This window comes from Impatiens glandulifera, chromosome 7 (assembly GCF_907164915.1).
Source record: "Impatiens glandulifera chromosome 7, dImpGla2.1, whole genome shotgun sequence".
Classification (NCBI taxonomy): Eukaryota; Viridiplantae; Streptophyta; class Magnoliopsida; order Ericales; family Balsaminaceae; genus Impatiens; species Impatiens glandulifera.
In genome coordinates this window covers 42304916-42313938 of record NC_061868.1, presented here as the reverse complement: position 1 = coordinate 42313938, position 9023 = coordinate 42304916, and positions in this window count along the sequence as shown.

Here is a 9023-nt window from a genome sequence, read left to right as displayed (position 1 = left end):
TTGGAGGGGTTGGGTCGTGAGTCGGACTCTTATCGATCCGTGGAGTTGTATAGTGCGGTATTTCTCTTTGTTTGTACATCTCCTCCAACCAGTTTATTTCTTTAACGAGTTCGACTCTCGCGGTCTCAAGCTTTTATAACACCAAAGGCGTTAGGGTATCCTCCGATGTTTCCTCGTACCGTTCCTTAATTTTCCGGATCCGAACGGTGAGCTTTCTGTAGCCGGGCTCTCGGTCTTATGACGGAGGTTCGCCCCAAGGCTTCATGGATAGTTTCTGAGTTGGTGAGGATCATGACCATTTCCTCGACTTCCCTCAGCCTTTAGAAACATTCTTCGTCGGTCAAACCCGGTAAGATATGTTTATAGCGTTTGCTGAACCGGTGCTCGTGCCATTCCCGGTATATCTCGCCAACATTCTCAGTCCGCTTTGCAATGGTCTCCAGGAGTCGACGTGCTATATTATCGGCCTTTGTTTGGTCGTCCTCCTCCTCTTCTTCTTCACTATCTTCTTCACCGCCCTCGACGGTCTCTGGATTTACGCCTGTACCGGCGTTATCTGGACTTTGGCCTGACTGTTCTTCATCATCGGTCTTCTCAGATCCGGTACGTTGAGATGTGGAGGCTGACTCTTCCTCCTCTGTTTGTGGGGCCGGTTTTAAGAATATTATCTTTTCCTTGCTTTCGGCTTTTTCTTTCGCCGGGGCCGACTTCTTGCCGGTTGCCTTCTTTCGGCCACCTGTGGAACCGGGGGCCGGCTGCTTCCTTTCCATGAACTGTTTGGATCGGATCAGGCTTCTCGATGGAATGGTGATGCCGGGACCGATGTTGAGTTCTTGTGAAGGAAGATTTTGCCGAGAGGAACAGCGTATCCCCATGATCGGGTTGAATCCGGTTTTACCATGTCCTTCAAATTATTGAAGACTTCCTTCGCCCAGTTCACTTTAGTGCCTTCAATCAGGCCGACTAGCATACCGATTTTTGCCTTGGTGAGGTTGCTGTAGTTTCCTCCCCTTGCCTGAACCGCCTTTGTGAAGATATCACAAATCGGTATGTATTCCGGGCGCAGCGTCGCCTTGTTACCGGACACCTTTATCGGTTCCTTAGTCGCCGAAAGTATTTGGAAGCTGCTTCGAAAGTTGACAGCTCTATATCCGCCGTTGCATCTTGGCCGGCTGTTGGGAGGCGCATGCTTTCCGCGACCGATTCCTCGGTCAGCTCGAGTTTAGTACCGCTTACAGTCGCGGTGATTTTGTCGTCAGAGAGTGTTGCGGTGTTGAAGAATTTTTCAACCGCATTTCTGTAAAGAACGTGGGGACCGCCGAGAAAGTACTCCAGACCGGCTTCAGCGACCCGGTCAATGACCCCTTTTGCTGCGGGCGTCCCTTTCTGTCGGATTTCCTCGAAATCCACTTGGGTCAAGTGTTTGAACAATACCGAGTTGCGCCCCATCTTGGAGAGTTGAAAAAATTTTGAGAGATAACCGCTTGAGAGAGTCTGAGAATTTAGAGAGAGAAAGCTGTTTCGCGTGAGAGTGAAATGAGAAGGCTGAAAGTCCCTTTTATAGGTGCGGTCTGGAAACCCAACCGTCCCATCAACATTGGGCGGGAATTTTCCCCTCCAAGCCGAATGGGCGACAAACCATGGGCGGGAAGCCAAAGGCAGTAATCCGAACATGCGCCAATCCGTGGGCGGTAAACCAGGAGGCGGGAGTTTTGGGCGGGAAATTTCCCTCCAAAATTTTTCTTTCGATTTTGATGACGCAATACTCTTTTGAGACCGATTGATGCTGCGGTTTTTCTAAAGTTAACTGGTTATTTTGAGTGAGCGGATTTTTGCAATCTTTTCGAGTTTAAGCGGTTTTTCTTTGAAACCGGATAGGGACGCGGTTATTTTGATAATGTTAACCGGTTACTTAGATGGATATTCAAGATGTTAAGATAACTCGGTCATTTAAACTGAAATGAAATTGTATTCAAGAAGCATTGCAAAAAGGAGACCGACAGATAAATCGGTATTGGAATAAGCATACATAAAAAATGGAAAAGTACAACTTATGGAAGAAACATTCTGGAAATCCTTTCCTCCACCGCATCCTTGTCAAGGATGTTCGAAGAGGATGCCGGTGTCCCCGGTCCAAACTCTGGCTGGTATGTGAGAATCAGCTTGCTGATGTGAGGTGCATAACCGAGACCTTTCTTGGTTATTACCATGGATTTCAGGTGCTGGAAGATGACCGTGGACTAGTTGATGGCCTTTTTGCTAAAGATATTGGTCATCATGTTATAGGTGTTCTTTGAGTACCGCTGATTAGGGGACTGACAAAGAATGGACCGAGTGACAATCTCAAGAAGGAGTTGAGCGTGTCTCCCCAGACGGTTTTTGAGCCCATGGTCTTCCACCGGTTCCATGGTTCCAGAGAAGAGGAGTGCGTAATAAAATTCGTCAAGCCCCTCCAGAGGTGGAAAATCAGAGAACCCTTCTGTGGGCAGGTTGAATAGGGAGGCAAATTCGGCTTCGTCAAGCCAGAAGGTGTGGTCTCTTACCGTAGAGACAATGTAATTGCCCCTGATGCAGGCGCTTCTGAAGAACGTTTTAACGTCCTCAATCAGAATTGGACCGGATTCTTCGAGGAACGGTCGAAGGCCTGTAAGGATGAGGGATTCGAACATGAGTTTCTTTGCGTGCAACCCGTCCCATTCCTCCATGCATGATTCGAAATCGATGCTTAAAAAATTTCCCAAGGTTCGGCTCGGCATGATTACGGTTCTGAGAGAGAGATAGAATTCAAGAGATTTCAGGAATGTTTTGTACCTTAGGATGTCTTGAGTTGAGTAGAGGATGGTCCTTTATATAAGGCGGTTTTGGAGGGAAAATATGAGCCTTGAATGTTAGTTTTGTTTTATTAGACATGAGAATCTTTATGTTTCCAAGGTGCATTGGGAAGGGGCTGATTGCGGAGCCCGAGGTAAGTGTTAGTTGAGAGGAGACCAAGTTAGTTGGATATTGATTATTTATGTTAGGTGGGAGTTACCTAATTAATTAAAGATTCCTTTTCCATTAAAGTACTAACATGATTTGAGGTAATTAAAAGAGACCGAGGAAATCATAAATAAGACCGAGGAAAGACATAAGAAAAGCCGAAGTGATCATGATGATGTTGGATAAAGATGCACCCGGTACGTCCAGCAAAATGACCGGGTGCAGGAAGGAGTAACTTAGTGTGCGTGGGAGTTGACGACACCTTTAGGGTTGTTCCGGCGGTTCCTTCTCCTCCAAGCCCTTTCGAACCGCTCGTAGAAGGAGTCGGTTATCTCTTTGGTCAGCACTTGAGACTGGTTTAGACCTTCGCCCGGACAGGTCGGAACACCAAGTTCAACTAGTAGGCAGCTTAGTTGTGGAACCAGACCGACTGTTCGCACCCCAATCATCCAGATTAGGACATCAAACAGGACCCTCGACCAGTTCATCGGTGTACCGGTGCTGATGGCTGCCATCATGTTGAAGGCCGCTGTGCAGTAAGTATTTGTGACATCTCTTCCCAATATGCTTCTTCCTATCACATCGTTGAGGAGCTGGTACTCAGCTCTCAAGAGTGATTTAGTGCCATGATCATCGACAGGTTCGTTTGATCGTGCGAAGGCGAGGGAAATTTCGGCCTTGACATCGGCCGGAACATTCAGATCTGTTAGCCCTTGCTTTGGCAAGCTAAAGCATCTGGCAAAATCATGTTCTGTGAAGTCAAAGACTATACCTCCCACTTTCGATTGGATATGAGTATCGAAATGAGGAGTTCCCCTGAACACCCTGGCATTATACAAGAATTCCAGGACTGATTCAGAGTATATAGTCTGCTTGTCATCCAGGAAGTACCTAAGACCGGTATCTTCCAAGGATTTGATCACTTTGTACACCTCATAGTGTTCAGTGCTCAAGGCAGATTGGAAATCAACTTGAAAGATGTTAGGAAACTGAGACATTTTTGCCTTAGTGAAAGAAAGATCTTTTGTCTTGTGAGTGTTTTGGTTAATGTTTGCTTCTCTTAAATACTAGTTGTGGGAGTATCCTAATGTCCAGGTATTACATGTGATGATATCTATTAACTACAAGATAAAAGGTATTGCATGAAATAGGTATGTTTACAGTCTAGGGTGTTGGTCATAGACCTGGACTATGAAAGATATTATCAGATCTTCACGTCTTTTTAGGTGCGACCATTTTTCTTTGAAAAGGCAATGTTTCAGAACAGACATCTTTAAACACTGATAGTTATTCCACTTTTGTTTGAAATTCAAATAATCTAAGATAGCCTATTTCCGAACCGGTCAGTTGTCAGTTGTTCATCCCGATGCGGTTATTTGGTGTATGCACCAAGTAGCCGGTCGGTTTATTCTATCTGATAAGCTGGGCGATTCTTCCATAGATACCAAGAAGATTTGAAGTCCAACAGGTTAGGAAGAACTACCGGTTTTGTTTGTCCGAACCGGTTTCCCCTTTTGAAGCATCCTTAGGAAGTATTTGACTAATATCGGTTAAGCCGAGAGTAAGCCTGAATTGAGAGAACTTAGCTTCCTGTAGAGGCTTGGTGAAGATATCGGCCACTTGTTGATCAGTCGGTACGTATTCTAGCCGGATATGCTTCAGCATGACATGTTCCTTGATGAAGTGATGCCTTATGTCGATATGCTTGGTTCTGGAGTGGAGAACCGGATTGTAGGTGATTGCTATGGCACTTGTGTTGTCGCAGAAGATCGGAGACTCATTGGCTATGACACTGAAGTCCGTTAGTTGTTGTTGGATCCAAAGGAGTTGTGAACAACAACTTCCGGTCGTCAGGTATTCAGCCTCTACGGTGGATGTGGCCACCGATGTCTGTTTCTTGCTATGCCATGAGACGACCCGGTCACCTAGGAACTGACATGTTCCGCTGGTGCTCTTTCTGTCAATCTTACAACCTGCATAGTCTGCATCTGAATAACTCGTTAGGTTAAAGGACGAGTCCTTTGGATACCACAAGCCGACATCAGGTGTTCCCTTTAGATACTTCAGTATTCTCTTTGCGGCTGTGTAGTGGGATTGTTTAGGATTTGCTTGGAATCTCCCACACACACCGACTGCAAATAGGATGTCCGGTCTACTCGCGGTTAGGTATAGGAGAGAGCCGATGATGCCTCGGTACGCGATCTGATCTACCGATTGGCCCTCATCATCTTTGTCCAATTTGATCGATGAGCTCATTGGAGTAGCCGCTGAGGAGCATGTGTCCATCCCAAACTTCTTTAGAAGCTCCTTGGTGTACTTAGGTTGGCTGATGAAGGTTCCTTCTTCGAGTTTCTTAACTCGAAGACCTAGGAAGAAACTTAATTCTCCCATCATACTCATTTCAAACTTGTTAGTCATCAGGGTTGAAAACTTATCACACAACTTAGGATCGGTTGAACCGAAAATGATATCATCTACATATATTTGAACAAGTAGGATATGTTCCTTCTTTTCAAATTTGAACAACGTTTTATCCACCGAGCCCATCGTGAAATCGTATGCAATTAAAAATGCGGTTAGTGTGTCATACCAGGCTCTAGGCGCTTGCTTTAGACCGTATAAAGCTTTGTTTAGCCGGTATACATGGTTTGGAAATTCAACACTTTTGAAACCGGGTGGTTGTTCAACATATACCTCTTCACGTAGGTCACTATTCAAAAATGCACTTTTGACATCCATTTGAAAAACCTTAAAGTTTTTGAATGCAACAAAGGCTAGAAAAATCCTAATGGCTTCAATCCTAGCTACAAGGGCAAATGATTCTTCAAAATCAATACCCTCTTCCTGTTTGTAACCTTGTGCCACTAATCTGGCTTTGTTCCTCGTGACCAAACCGTCCTCATTGAGTTTATTTCTAAATACCCATCTTGTTCCTATGACCGGATGATCTTTCGGTCTAGGGACTAGGTACCAGACTTTGTTACTCTCAAACTGGTTTAGCTCTTCTTGCATTCCCAAGATCCAATCCGGATCTGACAATGCTTCATCTATTCTTATAGGCTCAATCTGGGATATAAAAGCGGAATTGAAGTACTCCTCCAGAAGTTGACCCCTAGTTCGAACAGGTTCTGAAGGATCACCTATAATTTGCTCAGGAGGATGTTTAGTGTTTCTTCTGAAATTCGGTTCAGGGATGTCTACCAGATTACCGTTTGTTTGATCAAGGCTAGACATGTCAGTAGGCTGAGCAGAATTGTCAGACCGACCGATTTCCTCGGATTGGACCGAAGTGTCAGCTTCCTGTCGTGGGACAACTTGATCCGGCTGGGTTTCAATATTACCCATATGGTCATGGACAAACCGCCTGAAGACCGGTGTCTCATCTTCACTATCAGAGTGGATATTGTTGTTTTCCAATCTGTTGTGTAGATCAAAGCATGATGCAGTATTACTTTCAACCGATTCATCGAAAACAACGTGAAGTGTTTCCTCCATGGTTAAGATCCTATTGTTGTACACTCTATATGCCTTACTTACTGCTGAGTATCCTAGCATGATCCCAGTATCGATCTTTGCATCAAAAGCAGAAAGATATGTTTTACCATTTATATGAATATAGCATTTACAACCAAAAATCCTGAGGTACCTAAGATTAGGAACCCTGTTAAAATAAACCTCATATGGTGTTTTGTTATGAAACTTGTTAATCAGAGACCGGTTTTGTGTATAACATGCAGTGTTGATAGCCTCAGCCCAAAATTTCTGAGCAATGCCCAAATCGGCTATCATGGACCGTGCGCGGCTTCCTTGAGAGTCCGGTTTCTTCTCTCGGCCAGGCCATTTTGTTGAGGAGTCCTAGCACTAGACAACTCGTGTCTAATACCGGATTCATCAAGAAATGCAGTTAAAGTACTATTGGTAAATTCGGTACCTCGATCACTTCTAATGCTATTAATACGAGTTGATCTTTCATTTTGCAAACGTTTAAGAAGTGTGATCAGGTTTGATGCGGTTTCACTTTTGGATGTTAAGAATATTACCCATGTAAATCTAGAGTAATAATCAATAACTACCATGGTGTACAACATACCTCCTAGGCTAACGACCTGAATCGGTCCAAATAGATCCATGTGAAGGAGATCTAAGCATCGGCTAGATTTGATATTTCCTTTACTTTTAAATGTTGATTTAGTTTGTTTACCCATTTGACATGCTGAACAGACCTTATCCTTGTTAAATACTATGTTAGGGATACCTTCTACTAGCTTTTTACCGCGAATGTAGTTTAAGGTTTTCATGTTTAGGTGGTTTAGTCTTTTATTCCATAACCAGGTTTGATCAGTCTTAGCTATCATGCATATATGGTTTAGTCGTTTTCCAGTGTACTTTGTAGATATTTCCTAGTCTATTTCCGGTTAGCAGTACAATGCCTTGAGAGTTCTTAACTAAGCATGCATGTTTAAGAAATTCTACAGTGTATCCAGCATCACACATTTGACTAATACTTAGGAGGTTAAAACGTAGATTTTCAACCAGAAGTACGTTATCAATAGTTAAGTTACCATGGACAATCTTACCCTTGCCCACAGTTCTACCTTTTGAGTTGTCACTGAAAGTGATTAGTGCACCGGTTTCTATTCTGATGTCGGTTAACAGGTTGTTGTTTCTGGTCATATGCCTGGAGCAACCGCTATCCAAGTACCATTCAGAGTTTCCTAGTCGTTTCATTATATCCTGCAAAATGTACATATTTACAACTACTTGGTACCCACATTCACTTGGGTCCACATGCTATTAGTCCCTTAGGTATCCAAACCTTGATAAACCGGACAACTTTCTTTGCTAATGTTTTAGCCGTCCTTTTGGCACTCGGTTTTGGGTGTCTCGATTTTTCTACAAAGGTCTTAAATGAGGGTGATCTTTGGTTTGACCTATGCGGTTGACGATTGGCTTTCCTACTTTTGAGAATGTCGGCTTTTCTTTTCTCAGGATCAAGCCATTTCTCAGAGTCGGTCGGACCAACATAATTGTACTTTAGTTTCTCTTCCCTATAGTATGCGATCAATTCCTCTTCAGCGGTCAGGGAGCTTTTAAGGAATCTTATGAGAGGAAGGTTATTTCTTGTAAATCTTACTTTCTCTACGGGTTTTTGGTCTTTGGAGCTATCCTTTGTGTATCCTAGGCCGAACATGCAAAAAGGGTGTCTGTAATGACTACACATTTTCTTTACCATATCACTAGATCTCTTATATGCGGCCATCTTATACTGAAGTCGGGCATTTTCCTCTTCGGTCAATTCTCTAGCTGGTTCACTAGGCTGTTCGGTCCTAATTGGTAGTTCAGGTTCTAACTCGGTTTCTATGCTGGGGATTTCATCAGGTTTTGTGACCTCTGGTTCGGTTGTAATTAGTACCTCTAGTTCTATCGGAGTGGGTACTATAGAGTCGGTTCTAAGGTTGAGTTGCTTAGGTAACATGGCGAGCAGGTTCTTATACTCCTCTACCATATCATTTAATGCATTATATAACTTATCTTTGGTAAATTCTTCACAAGAAGAGTCAAATACATGTTCCTCGTTTGCCATAAGACATGTGAGTTCATCATCACTGTCACTGTGAGCCCATAGACTTCCTCCATCATCGGCTATCAGTGCTTTTTGAATCTCACTTCCTTCACCGGTTTGTTGATAATTGTTTCGGTCATTTTGGTAATCCGGTTTCCGATTATCCCTCCTCGGTTTTCTGCATTCCCACTTAAAATGTCCCAAACAGTTGCAGTTATAACACCTTACATTGGATTTGTCACCATAGTTGTAGTTTGTCGGTTGGCTTCTTTTCATAAATCTTCCAAACTTCTGTGCAAGCATAGCCATGGCATCCTCGGTGAACTGTTCGGCGGTTCTAATCGGTGCAGGTGTAGGTACCGGTGCAGGTGCAGGTGGTTCTGTGGATGTGATTAATGCTCTGGTTGATGTTGAGGCTGAGACTTCTTCTTCAGTCCTAGATCTCATTTCGAACTCGTATGCCTTTAGATATTCGAATACA